This window comes from Megascapheus bottae, chromosome 1 (genome assembly GCF_031878675.1).
Source record: "Megascapheus bottae isolate mThoBot1 chromosome 1, mThoBot2.hap1, whole genome shotgun sequence".
NCBI classification, from domain to species: Eukaryota; Metazoa; Chordata; class Mammalia; order Rodentia; family Geomyidae; genus Megascapheus; species Megascapheus bottae.
In genome coordinates, this window is record NC_143509.1 from 87,982,085 (window position 1) to 88,002,067 (window position 19,983).

A 19,983-nucleotide genomic window follows, 5' to 3' on the forward strand; every position below is an offset into this window, starting at 1 on the left:
TTTAGCTTCATCCTATAGGGCCTAATACTTTGAAGAATATGCAAAGAAATTAAATAAACTTGTAGTTTTAAGCTTTATTATTATTTAATCTAACCAATTCTTTTTTAGAATATATTAAAAGGAGATGCTCTTTTCTGAACTAAACACAAAAAGAAATTCTAGTTAATGTAGCTGTTGAAGTAAGAGAACTGTTAATAATATGGAATCTTCAAAAAGATTAAAATGAACCATGCCCAGGTCTGAAAGTGAAGTCATTTTGACTTCCTTGGCATAAAGAACTCTGTTTGCTGTGAGTTCACCTTTGCACTAAATGTAATAAATCAACATTTCTTACAAATCTCAAACAGAATGTCTAGAAGCTAAGTGATAGAAGATATATACATGTATTATTTAAATGTATATGCTAATGTGACATTATATGGTTATTTTATTTCTGTATTTACAAGTTATTTAAAGCAAAACACATGTTCACTGGTTTGTTTTAAATTCTATTTAATTCAGCATGAAAAAATATTGCTTTAGATTTCTTAATAAAAAAAGTCATTGAATTAAATAGTAACTAGTGAAAAATCAACTGTTTTTTAATCTTTGCTGTTTCAGACTTTCATTTTGTTTCCTATTAAAAACATTTCTACAGTTTAGTGTCTCCTGGGTTTTGGTTATCCAAGCTGTAATAAGTAGCCTTGGGATCCCTGAAGGCACACCCCATACCCTTATGCTGCCTGACCTAAGGTCACAAGTAATGGCTGCAAGCTAATTGATTGAGAAAGGCTTGTCTGGCTGGGCCTCCTTGTCTTCCCTGGACATTCTTAAGTTCTGCAAAGAAGCTCTAGCAGCTCTCAGCTAGCAAGGAAGGAAAAAAGGGAGGAAGTTTCTGCCTTCTGATTACACCCTGAATTCCCTTGTAGTGAGCTTGCTTCTCTCCACCCACTGCTCACAGAGAACACTCTTTTTTAAACTCCAGGGTGAACCAGCTTAAAGCTCGAGCCCACAGGGTTACCTGAAAAATGATCTGAGTATTCATTGAACGGAAAGGACAAATCATCTACGTCGGTCGGTGGGAAGCAGATGGAAATTATATTAAGATCTTCAGCAGAGTGCATAGCTGCTGTGGAACACAGAAAACGGCCTTCAGAGTGACAGGCAAAGCAGCCTGTTTGTGGAACGGGCCTCGGGGTGGCAGCTCTGGGCTTTGGGGTGTTGGTCAACTCTAGGCAAATCTGAAATGGACCAGGGGCAGAAAATACACTTTCACCCTTCGCAACTGTTGCTTTCGCCTGGTGAGTGCAAGCTTTCAGATCGTACTGAAAAATAACTTTCTGTGTTGTGAATGCAAGTTGGGAAATCTATTGTGTTCTGATGGCAATTACAGAAAAGAGCCCTCCTTAGAAGTTCTTAGGTAATTCCGCTCTCTTTGTTTCTGCTTGATTTCACATCCATCCTGGGGATCCAAAGAGAGAGATACAGTGTTTGCCTTGTCCTGTGAGTGCTTTCTCTTGAAATGGTCTTTTTGTTTGAATCTTGCATCTCTTGAAAAGCCGAATCAATATTGTTTTAGGCAAATCAGGTGTGGGCTAGAGGAAGGAGGAATACCGGGTGTGACAGAATATATGTAAACATTTCATTTAGTCTGACTTTGTGTCACTTGTCCTGGGGTTCACGGTTTTTTTTTATAGCCTTATCTCAAGACTATACAGCACAGAGGTATGAAAAGCGCTTTGTGTGAGCATTCCTGGCGGCTGGAAGGGTCAGGGCCTGTGTGTTATCTGACTGCCAGCAAGACTCACTGCTGTGTCCTTCTTATTTTTAACTTAAAATAGGAAAGGAAAAAAAGCGCATCGATGCTTATTAAAAAATAGCGTGTTTTGATTCTGACACTGCCCTGCTATAGTTCTTGTGTGTTATTCCTAGCAAAGGGTTGTGTTAAAAGTTTCGTTTCCTTTTCTCCTGTTTGTTCACATTTCATTGCACAAATTTTTTAAAGAAATATGTGGTTAGGAATTTCTGAATAGTTACTTCAGTGGAAGCTAGTAGTCCTATATTTTCTGGAGGGACAAAAACTCTTAGTGAGTGTTCAATTGTTCTAACTTAGTTCCTAGCTTAATCACACTTATAATAGTATTTTCAATGTGCTGCTTTTTCTGAGAAAAAAAATCAAAATCTCTAAGTGTTTAAAAAACTATTAATATCAGAGAAAGGTTTTTCTCATGGTAAAACAAAAATTCATACTGTAGTGTCCAAAGATTATTACTCTTGTTGACTTTGTTAGTTAGTAAAAGCAGTTTTATTAACAAGGTGATTGCTTTAGGTGTTACCAAAGGACATGAAGTGGAAAATGTGACTTCCACACTGCTGATTTGATAAAAATAAAGAAATAGGCTACTACTCTGTGCTTCAGTTTTATTTAGACATGTTAAAGAACCGATGCGTAACTGCAAGTTTTGTGTGCAAGTTTACAAAAAGTAAAATTTACTGGAGCAAGCTCCTTATACATTTGGAAGTTTATATCTTCTACTTTGTGTAGTAAATTAATAGGCTGTGAAAATGTATTGAGATGATTATGAAGCTATAAAACTACAATAAAGGGGAGAAAATGTTTTGGAAACTACCAGTTTGATTTCAATTATAAGGAAATTTTGAAGTAATACCTCCTTGGGCCTTCCTTTGGAAAGATTTATAAAGAATTATCAACTATTGGCAGAACTAAGTCATGTTTTTTAATTTTCTCATAAAAATTATGTACAAGAGTTACTTGCTACTTCAGCAGTTGCTAATGTGACATTGCTAAGAAAATAAGTTTATTATGTTCCTATCACCTGTTACATTCCTCTCTCCCTCTCTCTCTCTCCCTCTCTCTCTCTCTCCCCCTCCACAGTTCCTAACTGTTTATTAATTAGTGCGAAGTAATTTCTTTAAAGAAAGTTCATGTTACCTGAAAAAAAAACCTTTTAATCACCAAAAGTATTTTATGAGTTCTTTTGTTATGTCAATGTGAATTGCTAAGATATATAAGTTCTTTGGTTTTACACAACCAACATATGTACGTGTGTGTGTGTGTGTGTGTGTGTGTGTGTGTGTGTGTGTGTGTATCAAAGTTAAGATATAACTTTGTCAGGACTTCGGCCCCTTTGGAAATTTGAGATGGTAAAATATATAAAAAAAAGTTTACTATTACCTATTCCCTCCAAAACAATTTAGAGACCCGAATTTAAAGGGACTTACATTGTTTTACTTATTGTACAAGTCTCACCTTAATTCAGGAAGTTATAACGCTACAGAGAGGGGTGAGGTTGGAATGGGATCTTCTTTAAAAGAGGACTATAAATCATGACAAAGATAGCATGACCAACTGCTTAGTTTTTCTAATGTTTAATCAACTGCTATCTTGTTTTTGCTATTTGCATGTTCTTATCGAGATGAATACTTTCCCGTTTCTACCTAGCTTCTTATACATTCACCAAAGCTATTATTTTTTTTTATTTCTTTGAAGATCCTACCATGGTTACTTGGAAGTGATTCAGAAATTGCTCTGTTCTTTTCATGATATTTGGAGTGACTTCTTTGAGTGTTTTATTATTTTTTTTTGTTAGTACTCTTTATTACATTGTTTTGTGATTGGAAGTTTCTGATTCAGCTTTAATGAGAGGGATTTTTCAATGAGAGGGATTTATTCTCGTTTTTTTTTTTCCTTTACTGCTAGCCCCTGTATCCAGCCCAATGAACATAGAGTTGGTCCTTCATGCCCTCTGTACAGCCCAGTATCTTTGGTAATGAGAATAGGTTAGCTATAGCATATAATTCAAAAATCATTATGACTCAAGTTCTAAGTACAAGATCTTTTAGATCTGTCTTGGTTAAGAAGGTAGCTCTACATAAGTCATGGCATCAGAGGGGAAAGACATGATAGTAACTCATTCACGGTCTGCTTGTTTTACCCTTAGTTTTCAATCAGTAAACTGTAACAACTGATTGTTACTCCCTCTAGGGTACATGGGGCACCAATTCCCTTGCATTCTCTTGCTTCCCTCTGCATTCTATCTCTGTCTTGAGTTTGAAAATCACTTTTGTTTCATACTACCTTGCTGAAAATGTATTTGTGATTGTGATACGTTGAAAACAAAGACTGGGACAAAAGTTTTCTCAGAACCATCCTGATAGGATGGAGTTGGAATCTAAACCTTGGCTTTGGAATGTGACCCTGTGATTCAAGTCACTCGTTCATGAATTATGTCACCGTAGGCCAAGCCTTTAGTCTCTTAAAAGCTTTCATCTCTTCTCATGAAAAATGTTGATGAGTAAGTCAGATTTACAGGGTTGCTGTAGACAACCAAACCTACAGCAAAACTAGATGCTACCTAATTTGAAATGAAAATGGAAGTGTCTTCATTTCCATTGTCATCAGTATTCTACAAGGACTCATGCAATATTATAATTTCTTATAATATCTAAAACAAATTTGTAAAAATGAATGTCAAGTGATTTAGTTTCCTTGTCTAATGTATGGGTAGTTATACCTTATGTACCTTGGTAAATATAAGTGAATAAAATTCAGAAAATCATAGTAAAGTAGAGCTCTTCCAAATGATTCTAGGCATAGTTATTTTAAATCCTAGTAGCTTAATGTAAATGGAAAAATAGAAGTATAAAGAAAACCATGCCTGTTTTTTTTATTACCAATAGAGTATTATCCAAGAGTGAGTTTCTGTAGTTAGCAATAACAAATTATCCAAGAATGGGTTTCTGTAGTAGTTTACAAAGGAGACAAGTGCTATTCAGTCCTGTTTTGTCTTTGTAGATACTTTTTTTTTAATACTACTATCTTTTAAAAATGTGTTTTGAAGGTCTCAAGTTAAGACTTAGAATATCATCAGAAAGTAGGATTGATGATATGAGACATGATATACTGAAAATAAAAATATTTTACAAGAAGAAAGATGAAAAGGAAGATAAAGAAGCAGCTATATAAATTGGAAATGGTCTTAGAATTTGAAAATAGACACAGATTTCTAAGAAACTACTGTCAGTGTCTCTGAGTAGAATATTTATGAAATAACCATTTTAGTTTCCTTTTTCACAGCTTGGCTCCCGCCCCCTCCCAATATTAGTCTCTTTCTTTCATCTCTTTTCAAAGGAACATCTTCCACTTACCTTTAAAAATTCCTTAAATGTTTAATGTTGCTTTCTTGGATGCTTTTTTCTTTTGTTACTATTGTCTACCATGTTTATCTCATCCATCAACAAGACTTAAGACACTATCAGATAGCAAATCTCTAGACTGTTATTAATACCCTCAAATTAAACCAGTGTATGTCCAAAAAGCCACAGGAACTTTGTACCCATTGTTTCCAGTCTAAGCCATGACTTCCTTTCGAGAAACCTTTCCACCACTAACCTACCTGTGATCCAAAAATAGAAATAGGACTTGAACTTTGTCTTCTAACTCTCAATCAACTTTAGCTCAACTCTCCCCACAACATTTCAAACCATTTTTACTTATTTTCGGATAGAATCCACATATCTTCCCTATTTGTCTGACATTGTGGTGAACCATATCAGTGTTTTATCTCTTGAGGACAAGAAAGCTGACATTGTATGTCTCAAACTTCTGTTTGTCTTTGACTATTCTGTGAACATTCATTTGTGAGTCCTAGCCCATGTCAAGAGAGCCCTATCTAGCTTGTTCTTAGCTAAGAGAGATCGTGAGCAAAGAATGCCAAGTGCATGCAGTAAAACACTCCAAATGAACAAGGAAAATGTAAATGGTAAGAGTATAAGAAAACACCAAGATCACCTAAGCTTGTTGCCAAGAGGCATATACATTTTTTCCCGGTGTTTGTTATTCCATGCATGTTGTAAAGAACAAAGTGGTACGTGTCTCCTCATGGGCATATACTGAATTTTTTTAGGGTAGAATTCTAGAGTGGAATTTCTATACAATGGGATTTTACTATGCTCAAAATGATTTCCCCAAATGGTACTATTACATGTTCTAGTTTCATAGCAATACTAGTACCCATTTGCCTCTCAACACTTATTGCCCAATATTTTAGTTCTTATCTATTTAAAAAAAACACAATTTAAGTTTTCATAAATTCAATTCATTTAAAATGAGGATCCAAAAAGATGTCCAATAAATCACTAAAACTATGTGAACAGAGGAGAGGGTACCTTTTGAATCATAGTACCCTATTTCATGTTAAATGATAATACCTTTATGTATTAAATATTCAAGTGTCTCCTTTAGTTAATGGTATAACACATTGCTTGGATGTTTGAACTTCAGGCAGACAAATGTTCTAGTAGTTGAGAGACATCCAGGTAAATTTGGGGGTGTTCATGGACAAAGATACGATCTGTAAAATATTGTAAAATTAGCCAGGTACAGTGGCTCATGACTCTAATCCTAGCTACTCAGGAGGCTGAAATCTGAGGATTTCAGTTCAAAGGCAGCCCAAACACTAAAGACTTTGAAACTTTTATCTCCAATTAACCACAAGAAAATGGGACGTGGGTCTGAGGCTTAAGGGGTAGGGCAGTAGCTTTGAGCTGAAGCACTCAGGGACATTGCCCAGGCCCAGATTTCAAGTCCCATGACCCACAAAAAAAAAAAAAATTGAGAGTATGGTAAATGGGAAAAACCACAAGAAGTTGGATAAGGCACATTCTATGGGTGACAGACGTTAAAAAGATCGTATGCAGCCACATAACAGCACACTCCTGAATGGTACACTGGGGCCTCCTTCAAATGGTTAAATCAGACTTCATATGTTCAGATATTACTTTATCTAGAGAGAAAAATATCCTGGGCCTGAATGGTAACTACTAGGTGCCTTTTCACAAGAAATGTCATCATCTGTTCACTGTAGTTACTGAATGAAGTTTCAAAAACTGATTTCAAGGTCATCTGTAAACTACTGATGACATTTCTAAGTAATATTTTTGAGGAGAGATAGATTGTTTTTAAATAACTAGCTGATTAAAAATGTCAAGTAAGTGGTTTAGATTAGGACTGGCCAGTGACTGGCCAGTAAAGAGCCTCTTGAGAAAACCCATATTTAAGGAGGAAGTGAATAAAGAAAAGCAATTCAAGGAGAGATGAAGAGGTGATTATGGAATATCAGAGGCAAATAGTATTCTATAGCAAAAGTAGTCTTGGAAGTGAGGCTATGGCTCAAGAGGTATCCTAGGGAGCTCAGGGACAACACCTAGGCCCAGAGTTCAAGACCCATGACTGACCAAAAAAAAAATCCCAGCAGTAACCTTTTAGAAGGTAATTGATGAAGGAATTTTACGTTTTTTTCATTAAGTTTGCACATTTTATTCAATAATTGAAATTCTATTTTCCCTTCTGTGGTGAAAACACACATTAGGCAACAAGTTTGCTATGAAGCAACATCCCAGGCCTCTAAATTTTAATTTAGTTAACTTTCTCATTTGTACTCTGTACGGTTGGTCTGCAGACTCATCTACAATAGTTGTGAGGTTAGGAAGACAAGTCATAAAAAGATTAAAAACTCAAAATCTTTTATGAATCCCTGTTGAACTCTGCTATTTGATTTTTCTTGATTATCTGTCGGTCGTTTGTTTTGAGCTGACTATATTCCATCTAGAGAGAAGTAATTCTCAAAGAATGAACCTAAAATGTATAAACTATTAATAAAGTTCAGCTCACACCAAGTGCATCCACCTGTAGATATTACATCTTCTGGCAATTTGTCTTTCATGACATAATATATTTTTCTAGAAAACTTCATTACATTTTCAGAACTGGGGATTAAACTTAGGGTCCCTTTCTTATTAGGTAAGTCTTCTACCAATTGAATTATTAGCCTAATATATGTTTTCTGGGGGAGGAATTGTGTTTTTTAATTTTTGTTGTTGTTGTTTTTACTCTTTTTCATATATTTTTATTGTAATTAATAGAAGGGTTACATTATATTCACCAGATAGAAGGTGCATTACTTCACATATATTGATACCCTTTCTCATGTCTTTGGTCCCCATTTCCCTCCCCCCACCCCTGCCCCTCAGCTTGTTTCCCTCCCCCTTCCTATCCTATTTCAAATAACCAAATAAGCATATGTACAATATATTAGATAATAAAGTGAAATACTGTAACAATATGAGATAACCAAGGGTTTTTTTATTTTTTTTAATTATCTTTAAGTAGTTTTACAAAGGAGTTGTCATTCACCAAAGCAGTTTATGAATTCAGTGCAGCTTCATCTATTTCAACATCCCCGCCCAATACTTGCAAACCACCTCTTCCCCCACTTTTCTTAATTTTAGCTTATCTATTAAATTTTTTGCCATTTAACAAAGCAGTTTATGCTTTGTGTTTCCATTTCAGCATCCCCAACCCCCTCCCCAACTCCACCTACTACTTTCCTTATATTTCTCAATTCTGTGGTATACCACAATTAATCATTGCCTCCATTCATTCCCACTCCCTCCTTCATTCTTCTACCCCTGTCCTTTTGGTCCCACTCTCCCCTCTTATCTGTACCTATTTCCTGGTATTTGTTTTGCTGGAATTGACTTAATCCTTTTAAAGAATTAAACTATTTGTGCTCTCCATACATCTATTGCACTTCAGTTAATTCATTAGTAACCCCCTTGCTTACCACCTAGAGTGTTTACTTATAGATTTACAGGCACATTCTAGCTGCCACAAACAAGGGAAAATATGCCGCCTATGGTTTCCTGAGTCTGGCTTCCTCCTCCTTCCTCCTCCTCCTCCTCCTCCTCCTCCTCCTTCTCCTCCTCCTCCTCCTCCTCCTCCTCCTCCTCTTCCTCTTCCTTTTCTGGTGTGGATTTGACCAACAGGAAACTTTGTTACACTACTGATAAAAATATAATCTTGTTCAACCACTCTGGAAATCAGTCTGGAGGTTCCTCAAAAACTAAACATAGCGCTTCCTTATACAATTCTATTCCTAGGCATTTATCTAATAGAGCACCAACAATGACACACTAAAGCTACCAGTACAACCATATTCATTGCAGTATTGCTTACATTTGTTTTTAGTTTGATTTTAAGGTCTTTCTAATTTTGCCAAGACAGGCTTCAAACTCAAGATCTTCCTGCTTCACCACAAGAGTAGATTGGATTACAGGCACATACCAACATATCTGGCTTGATTTGATAGTTTTCATTACTTTTAGAAAAATCACTTCTATCTTCATACTTTTACCCTATTTTTTTACCCAAATTTTACCCTATTCTCATGGTTTTTAAAGTAGAAGTAACAGCAGATATGTAGAAACTATGACCAGAACTGTTATATATTTTTGCCCTTTGAGGAATACAATTTTACATCATGACATTTCTTATTCTTTCAAGAACTTTTTGCCTTTTTATATGCAAAATATTTATAATTTTTATAATTTGATGGTTATGGTATTTCAAGAAATAAGTAATTTTGACATTTACAATTATTGCTGTGGTTTACTTGCTTTCAAAGTAAACCTGTTTTCTCTATTATTTGTTTGTAACATTGTTATTAGGTTGAATTTTCTGTCTTTAATATGTTCTACAGGCTTTTCCATTGTATGATTTTGTTATGGTTGGCTTTATTTGTCTTGCTTGCTGGAGGCTATAGCTGATTTTTGCATTTATATCTTATAATCTGTTTCTTTGCAGTGAAAAAAATCTTGTGTTACTTCAGTTGTCTGCAAAATCTTCATAAGCTACCTCCTCTTCTCTCTGTTAAATTTCACTCACAAACTCACCCGTGTACACATGGTCCCCCTTTCTCAGAAATCTCATTTCATTTTCTATAAAGCATCTCTCTCTACCAAGAAGAGATAAACATTTGAAATCTTGGAAGTGAACATGGTAATGTTTGGCATCAGGCTTTCAAATATTAAACTGTATTATCTTGTAGCCATGATAATTCATTTTCTTATTGGTCTTATCTTCTCAATCAGTATTTTCTTGTCAGTCAGATACATATTAGCAAGTCTACATTTCATATGTTCTTGAAGGCAAAATATCACAACACAATTTAGCAAGAATTTTACAATTAATGTTCATTTGTACTATTTACTCAGTAGAAATTACATAGGAAAAAATGTCACAGGAATATGGCCCAAATCATCAAGCTAAGGAGCACTTAAATCAACATTTAGAATTCTATTATTCTAACATAGTTTCAAGTGAGTATCACTGCTGAAATGAACTATATGATTTGGTGGGGCTTTGGAGGGGGGAACTGAAAGAAAATTAGGTGACACTTTAAAAAGAATGCACTCGTTACCTGACTTAGGTAACTGTAACACTTCTGTAAGTCAGCTTTACAATCAAAAATTTAAAATAGTGCCAGGCGCTGGTGGCTCACGCCTGTAATCCTTGCTACTTAGGAGGCTGAGAACTGAGGATTGTGATTCAAAGCCAGCCCAGACATGAAAATCCCTGAGACTCTTATCTCCAATAAACTACCAGAAACTGGAAGTGGCGCTGTGGCTCAAGTGGTAGAGTGCTAGCCTTGGGTTGAAATGCTTAGGGACACAAGGCCTAGAGTTCAAGCCCATGACCAACCAAAATAAATAAATAAATAAATAAATAAATAAATACATACATGTTAACACAACTGTATATTATCAAGATAAAAGAACATGTTTGGATTAGTGAAACACGTTTAATCATGATTCATAGTCTTCAATAGTCCCATGACAAAATATAAATCTAGAATAGATCAATTTATTTCTCCTATATAGAATATATAGAAATGCAAAAGAATATGACAGGTTAGAAATATTGAGAGGTAGTGTGGGTATGATTACAAAGATTTGCTCACAACAGTTGAGATTGTATGATGATATGTGTGTTTCTCATCCCCTTGTAGCAGATATACATTAAGAATATTTGGGTGAGATAATTTTCTCTGTTTTAACCAGTGAAAAGGATTCTATTAAAATAAATTTTCAAAGTTATAAGAATGATTTTTTAAGTTATAGAATAGTTACAAGGACAAATTAGCTAAGAAAAGGAAAGTGGACATTCACAGTAGTAATGCAAACTATGTATGTATATATATATATATATATATGAATATGTGCATGGGCATATATATAGTCCTTTTTGTTATATTGTTTACAAAATTTGAAATCTTGTTTCTACAACAGACTCAGGAAAGATGGTTTCATTTGTATAGAATCTTTTCCTGGAGTTTATGTACCAGGTGTACAGACTACAAAATGAAAAACGAATTTTTGCCTTTGATAAACACAGTGCTAAAATCAGCACTGAGTCAGCTTGTCTTTTAAGTGTGTGATTGCTATTTAATTAGATACCTTTACTCTTGAAACCAGAGCAATTCAACAAAAACAAAACTCTCATCCTGCTTGTTCCTTCTGCCACATGGGAAATATGTAACCTAATCTGATGGTTTTATGTGACCAGTTTTATTATATATTTTATAGATAAGACCTTAAATATCTAATAAGAATGTTTCTGTTGACCAATGAAAACAATGAATGTAGCTATCTATTTCCTTTCTTGTAGTACCATCATAAAGATTTTAGGGTAACTGTGTGATAATGGAACAAGCAAATAGGAAATCAAATTCTGTGCTTGTTTCTCACCCTCCAATTCCTCTTTTATCCAACCATAAAATGCTGGTAATGATTCCTTTCCAGGTGTGTTTTGTTGAGAGAAAGAGATGAGGTAATTTACATGATTAGTCATCTTAGAATGTATTTATTGACACTGATGTTGAAAAAAATAAGTCAGAAGAAATGTACCAGATAAATTTTCTCTCGTTCATTTCAGAAGAGAATATAGAGTAGATTAAATCACATTCTGAGGCAAGTATCAATTTAATACTATCTTTAATGGCTAAAGTTATAAATCGATCCTTAGTTACAGAATCCGTGTTTCCTTCTTCCTTTACGAGAGTGATTTTTAAGTCTTCCATTCTTGATTACTGTAACAAGGATTTTTCAATATTTATATTTGATATCCTATTCCTCATGTATTTACCAATTATTTTACCCTTCTCAGCTCTTTGTGTGAATAATTAGACATTATTTTTTCATTCTTATTGTTAATACCTAGTCATTTTTGCCTTCATTTACTTGATCCTATTTTATTCACTTAGCACCAAGATGGGAACTTACAAATAGGTGCAGTAGTTCCAGGCCTTGCATACTTCAGTCAGTTACTTGTTCTTACCTTCTCTCAATAAGGACTGGCTTAAATAGTTAAGTGGTTACAGAGCTTGGATTTTCAATTGCTAAGTATTTGTTTTCCTCCCTGTCATTCAATATAAAGTAGACTATGACCTTGCTGATCTGTACAGTCTTGCTCCTCTGTCTTTGCCCTTGGGTCCATCATCTACTCTTACCCTGTACTACTGAAAAAAAAAATATACCCATTAAATGGTGGTAAGACACCATCTGAGAGCCAGATGGACCCAAAGGTTTTAGCATTGAATTTTTCTACCATTTAACATTCCATGTAATTTCTGGCTGGTGGAGAACTGATGTTTTTCATCACTTCTAACTTAGCTGGCCAACACTATGATAAAAATGCAAAATAACATATAGATACACAAATTTGCTATATTCAGATCTGTTTTCTTCTAGATTGCAGTCTTATAATTTATATTACAGATAATATTATAATATGGATATAACATGTATTTTATGTTATTACCTCTGCTTTATAGTATCTAACAATGTCATCAGAAACCACTGGCCATGACTTATTGCTAAACTGATGCTATTTATTAAAATTTATTTCACAGCTTAACATGTATTTATTAAAAATTTGTACAGTTTCTACTTTTTTCTTATTCCTTGGCCTTTTTTCTATATTGTTTTATTTTATTTTATTATTAGAATGATGTATAGAGGAGTTACAGTTACATTTGCAAGGTAATGAGTACATTACTTCTTGAACATTGTTACCCCTTCCCATGTTTTTCTTCAAATTTCCCTCCCTCCACATCGTCCCTAGTTGTAGAGTACATTTCCAATATATTGTCTTGTGAATATTGCTGCTACACTGATTCATCCTTTGTCCTTTGTCTCATCATCTTGTTTTTGTTCCCTATCCTGATTCAAATAAACAAATAAATGTATATACAATACGCTAGGTACTAAAGTCAAATACATATGGCTTCTACTTCTTTTAAAATGCCTCTAAGTCCTGCTCATTCTTTTTTTTTTTTTTTTTTGCCAGTCATGGGGCTTGAACTCAGGGCCTGAGCACTGACCTTGGACTTTTCTCGTCTAGTGCTCTACCACTTGAGCCTCAGCACCACTTCCAGCCTTTTTCTTTGTATGTGGTACCGAGGAATTGAACCCGGGTCTTCATGTATGCTAGGCAAGCACTCTACCACTAGGCCAAACTCCCGGCCCCATCCTGCTCGTTCTTTACATTCTTTATGACAATCAATAATGGGGCTTCAATTCAGAATTTGTGCTCCTTATAAGTTTTACCCAAGGCCAGGGTGCTATCAATTGAGACATGCTACCAGTTCTGACTTTTTACTGGCTAATTGGAGATGAAGTTTAATAGGTGTATCCGCCTGAGCTATCTTCTAGGTACCTTCTAGCTACAAGCCTCAGCTCTCAACCGTCTGAGTAGACAGGATTATAGGTGTACACTACTGGTGCCAAACTGAGGCCTACTCTTAAGAGAGTATTCAGGATTTAGAGCAATAACTTTTATAAATCATATGTATATATATTAATTTTTATCATTATAAAGGTAATGTATCTGTAAGCCTCATGTGTAAATATGTCCTCTACCTAGATAGGTGGTATATATTTAAGCATTTACTTCTGGGAGAAGAAATAAAGTGGGGAGGAGTAGAAAGGGAATCATTTTAATTCAACTGTATGTGTTCGCCTTGTCTTACAGTGAATGCATATGAGTTTATAGAGTGCTATGTATTTTTAAATTTAAAAAGTGAAATTAAGACTTTGGTAATTATTACTCCAATATGAGAACAAATGGTGTAAAATCTTCAATCTAAATTTCACAGCTGGAGTTTGTTGGCTTCCTGACTTAAATATGTCTGGACATATTCTATACACTATATGAAAAAATTATTTCTATCGGCAAAAATGGTAAAATAAAATAGTCTAGGTTTTTAGAGCAAATCATTTCCGTCTGCTACTGCATAAGTAATTCTCACTCTACCACATAAGTAACAGTACATATGTTTTTAAAAATCACTATTTGCTGTAGACTTAAGCAATTTGCATGCTTTGCTTATGGTTACTTATGGTAATGAGAAAGAAGACAGCTAACAGATTTTTAAAACTGTATCCAGAAACAGTGCCAGTTGAGTTTAAGCCAAATGCTTAATTTATGTTGGTTGCTTTCTTTCTTCCTAAATTCCGAAGTTCAGAGTTTAACTTGGAATTGTTTTCTCAAGTTTAGCTCAAGTCAAAGTCCATGAAATGGCTTGGGTCTGTCAATAGTTGACCTAATAGAGTTTGTTCTATGCTGACACTTTGTTCTTTTCATACTAGACAAGTGCAGATAATATAAATAATTTGCATCGGCTTTGTTTTAAATTAGAATCAGAAAAGTCATAGAGAATTGTAGTGATTATTTAGAAATGTTCATTCCTTAGTAAGGCTTAGCAATAAATGAATTATTTTCATTCATTTTAGAATATTATCAGCAGTATTGAACTCCAAATATGTTAGGACCAGCAGAGTGAAATTAATTGTAAAAAATTAAACAAATGAATGGATGAGTTATCTATAATGTTACATTTTCCCCCTGAGAGCTTTGTACAACAGTAGTTAGACAATCAAAAATAAGCTATTTGTCAGGTGTCATCAAGTAAAAAGTTACTTTTTTTTAACCTGGAGAAACTTCTGATAAAGAAACTGGTTGTTTGGAGTGGGGGTTTTATTAGCAGTGATAGACACATTTGTAACAAGGATCAACTGAGAGTAGGAGCAAAAAAACACATTTGATACGGTTTGGTGCATGAGGTGGTTTCTGCATGTAAATAAGTTATGATGACAGAGCAGTGAAGTTAAGGCAGCTAAGCAAATTTTAGAGGCCATTGGACTCCATGCTCAAGACCACAGATCTTTTCCTCTAAATATTAATGATCTCTTCTAGTGATTTTGTAGGAAAACAATAGAATTGCACCCTTATGAAAAGGATGATTAGCAGAAATGTCTGGGATGGATGGAGAACGCACACTAAGGTATTAAACCATTTCTGCAGGTCATACAAGCACAGGCAATATGAACAGAATGACCATGATGTTGTGAAGGGAGGAGTTGATACAAGTGATGAAAAAAGTAGCAAGACTGAGTCACATACACCATCTGGATAATGCTGTAGTGTGGGTTAATTCCCAGGTGTCAATCTTAAACTAATAGGTAGATGGAAGAGGAAAGGAAAGGGTTAGGGGAAGGGAAGCAGGGGTTCAGACTTTGCCATCTTTCCACAGTTTATTCTAAAGACATCTGGTTTGCCTATACTTTTGTCTACTTCTACTTCATTTAAATTGGAGATGCTAGTGTTTTGTGACAGGATCACTAACAGTAGCCTTCCAGCTTTGCCCTTTTCTCCTCTAGAGATAGCTCACCCCTCCCCTTCATCTCTTTCCTTTTTAGCAATCAGAATGATGTCAGAAATAGGTAAATCAAATCATGTTCTTTCCAGGGTCAAACTCATCAATGATGTATAGTCGGCTGGGGCAAATGATGACTCTTGTAACCATTAGAAAATTCCTACTCAAATACTTTCTTTTCTTCTTAAAACCCTTTAATATCAAAAACATTTTTTTAAAAAAGTGGACCAATCTATTTTAAATTTCCAGCATTCAAAGAGGTATGTAAAATATATTTGGCATCCGTGTGGATTATTTATGCTGTATGCATGGTATTATTTCTTTTTATATTGTAATGTATAGAGGGGCTACAGTTATATTCTCCAGATAGTAGGTATATTACTTCTCACATACATTGATACCCCTTCTCATGATTTTTGTCCCCATTTCCCTTCCCCCACCCCTCCCAATCTTCTCGTTTTCCCCCTTCCCTTTCCTATTTCTAATAAACAAATAAATGCATATGCAATATGCCAGGTAACAAAGTCAAATAGTATAACAATAAGTTGAAACAAATGAGGGCTGAAGATATTTTTTATCATTAATGGTTTATTCAATCCCTGAATTGCCAGCAACAAGCAAAATTGTACTTAGTATATTCCTTGACTTTTTTTCTAGCCAGGTAACAGCTGATATCAGTGAATGTACACATTTCACAGATTGAGATCTGAAAGAAACTTTTAAATTTAAAAGGATAAAAGAAGAATAAACTGATATTTGGTCATTTTTTAATTCAAATTTTATTACCAAGACTTAGTTATGATAATTAAAAATAAGAGCACTCCATTAGATGATAAGCAATACAATTTTTCATAGGCATGGATTAAATATGATTCTGAAAGTGGAAGGTCCTTAAGAAAAATGTGTATGGATCTTATCTTTGGAGGAACTTTCCTTAAGAAAGTGTCATGAAAGTGGCTAACAATAATGGTTATAAACCTTGACAATATAACTGTTATTTTCAGTGTCATAATTCTATAAAGACGACAGAGATAGTAACTTTATCTGACAGAACTGGCTACTAAAGACTGAGATTTTGACATTTTTAAAGAATATCACATATGCTAATTATAGACAGATAGTGATAAAATTTTTACCATGTATGTTTTCTTTGTTGAAATACCTTTCATAAAATGTTCTTTATGTCATATGAGTCACAGAGGTATGCTAAGTGAATCTAGTTTGTTGCTATGTTTGCAAAACTACAATTTCTCTCACAAAGAAAACCTAGCCAAGAATGATATTAAACTTTGTAAATATTCTATGTAATCTCTTCTTGCTATAATTTGAGACAGAACTTCTGATTGGAGGCAAACATTAGCAATTTACTTTGAATTCTTAGTTTTCCAGATTTCAACAAATGTTTTCATAGTGCAGAACATCTCCTGTCCAATTAATGTTAAAGTAATTTTTTGTTTGTTTTGTTTTTGCCGGTCCTGGGCTTGAGCTCAGGGTCTAAGCACTGTCCTTGGGTTTTCTCAAGGGTAGAGCTCTACCACTTGAGCCTCAGCACCACTTCCGGCTTTTTCTATGTATATGGTACCAAGGAATTGAACCTAGGTCTTTGTGCATGCTAGGCAAGCACTCTACTACTAAGCCAAACTCTCAGGCCCATTTTTTTTTTCCCCAGCCCTGGGCCTTTAACTCAGGGCCAAGCACTATCCTTGTGCTTTCTCAAGGCTAGAGCTCTACCACTTGAGCCACAGCACCATTTCTGGCTTTTTTTTTCCCCCCTATGTATGTGTTACCGAGGAATTGAAACTGGGTCATCGTGCATGCTAGGCAAGCACTCTACCACTAGGCCAAACTCCCATCCCTGTTAATATTAATGTAGTTAGTATTTCCAAATTCATTAAGATAATGTAGCTCATAAAGTAGTTATATTTTATTGGTAGAAAGTATCAAAATTTTGTGAGAATAGCTTTTTGGAGATCTAGAAATTTGAACTTCTTTTTAAGCTATGGCATTCTATTTTTTTACAAATGTCTGCAAAACTCAACTCAGTGTTCAGAAATACAAAATAGTAGTTAAGATATCATGTGCAGAATGAATTGCAAGGTATTTATTTTGTTTTTACATGTGGAATGTATTTACTCATTTGCACATGGTGAATTTTTAGTCACTGCAGTAGGTTTTTTAACTTCACAATAAGCCTGGTAGTTGACATATTCAGATCAGTAAGGGGGAATAAAAAGCCTTTAATGAATTCAATGGGAGAAAAATATTTGTTTCTTCAAATTTTGTTAAGCCTTATCTTTGAACAAAAATGTACATCTACAGGTCAAAGATATTCAGGTATTTAGCTAAGCTGGGTGCAGTGACTCTTGTCTATAATTCTAGCTACTCAGGAGGCTGAAATCTGAGGATTGTGGTTCAAAGCCAGCTTGGGAATTAAAGATACTAAAGAACTTGAGACACTTATCTCCAGTTATACACTAGAAAGCCAGATGTGGTACTGTGGCTCAAGGGCTAGGGCTGTAGCCTTGGGCTAAAGAACTCAAGGACAGAGTCCAAGCTGAGTTCCACCCCCACTACTGACCAAAAAAAAAAAATGTTTAGGAAAGAATTATCATAGGTAACTAGATTTGGATTAGACTATAATTGTATTGTGAAATTTTGGCAACTTGTAAAAATTTTAATTCGCTATTCATTATATAGATGGAAAGTATATTTGATATTTTTATAAACATTGTAATTATATGGAAAAATTATATTTGGTATTTTAAGTAACAAACATCATTAGAATTAAACTTCATGAAGTCAGATTCTTTATCTCTGTTGCTCAATATTGAATTCCCAGTTCATAATTTAATGCTTCACATCTATAAAAAACATATTAAAAAATTAAAGGAGCACCAGCTAAAGTTTTGAGATTTACCATCTAGCCAGAACACTACTTGTAAACAAAATGTTATCAAAGCTATTTCTGCCTTAAATTTCATTATCCTCATCTTATAAAATGGGTTTTTTAATTGGTGAGAATGCTTCTGGTTTTATTAAAACTATTTAAAATTATGCTGCTTTATTTGGGAACATTATTGCAACTTCTAAGGAAATGGAAGACTTAGAAAAAAATCATATTAAGTGAAGTAAGCCAGACTCAAAGGAACATAGGCTCAATGGTTTCTCTCATTTGTCATAATCATTAGAAACCTTGGGCAGAGATTTACAATGGAACAAAACCTAGATACATAAGGCCATATAGAATGACGCTAAATGAAAGGACCTCTAGGATATAGAAACTAAAGCCATATAATGAGTGATTGTTGTCCTTTATGTATCTCTCATCTCTTTTGCTGTCCCTTGTTTATCTCATATTGTTACAGTATTTCACTTTGGTATCTGTTATACTGTATATATGTGTATTTGGTTATTTGAAGTCGGATAGGGAAGGGAGGAAAACAAGATGAGGGGTGGGGGTGGAGGGAGGGAATGGGGACCAAGACATGAGAAAGGGTATCAATGTATCTGAAGTAATGCACCTTCTATCTGGTGAATATAACCCTTTTTATTAAAGAATTTATTAACATTGCTTTTTACATCATATTTCAAATGACATGTTTAACAAACAAGTGTTCAAGAAGTGAGTCTCTATATACAATCACTGGCACTTAGTTTTTAGAATATAATCAAAATTAGGCTAAGGGTTTGTATATCATAGATACATATTAATTTATGAAGTAACCCTTTTATTAATTACAATAAAAATATATGAAAGAAAAAGAGTATATTTTCACTGATGATACAGTTGCTAATCTTATGTATTACAAAAGCCTAGTACTGAGACTAAAACCTTTCCAGGATAGATTTCTCTTATGAACATTATTGTATAATTCTTTCCACACAGAGAGTTTTCAATAATCTCATTAAAAATGGGGCAGTTGATTTTCTTGAGGGGAAGTTTCTTGTCAGAGTTGAGAGTGAATTATTTCTTGTAACTGCACAGGGGGGTTCCTGCAGGTCAGGGTTGAGGTTGAGGGCAAGCTGGCTACAGGAGCTCCTAACACTAAAGGCAGTGTGTGAATGAACGAGGCATGTTCCTTACTGAGTTTAGGCAATATTCATACTAAGTTTAAATCCTCAGTGTCAATGTAGCTTCATGAAAATCTGGAAAAGTCAAAGGCAAGGAATATATGGAAATAATGTTTTATAAAATGGTATATAAGTTGTTTCATTGATCTTCCTTCATCAATTACTTTCATCTTTCAGATCATCAAGAAGTGTACTAGAATAGTTATCCAGATGAACCGTCAAGGCTTCTATCTAAATGGTGAGTCGAGCTACTTGTAATATCTCCATATTTTTTAATCACGAACACAACTTTCTGAAATATTGAAACCAGAAGCCATTTTCATGTTTTGCTTCTTTTTATAAGATTTACTATTCCTTT

The 19,983-nt window shown here is 34.5% G+C and overlaps 1 long non-coding RNA gene across 1 annotated transcript in view; it reads left to right on the plus strand.

Moving 5' to 3' along the window:
- The first annotated feature begins 995 nt into the window (after positions 1–995).
- Positions 996–19,983, plus strand: part of LOC150069564 (uncharacterized) — an 87,815-nt gene continuing 68,827 nt past the window's right edge. Inside the window, exons 1-2 of the long non-coding RNA XR_016535552.1 lie at positions 996–1,280; positions 19,803–19,863. This is a non-coding gene — a long non-coding RNA (uncharacterized LOC150069564). The remainder of the gene's footprint in view (positions 1,281–19,802; positions 19,864–19,983) is intronic.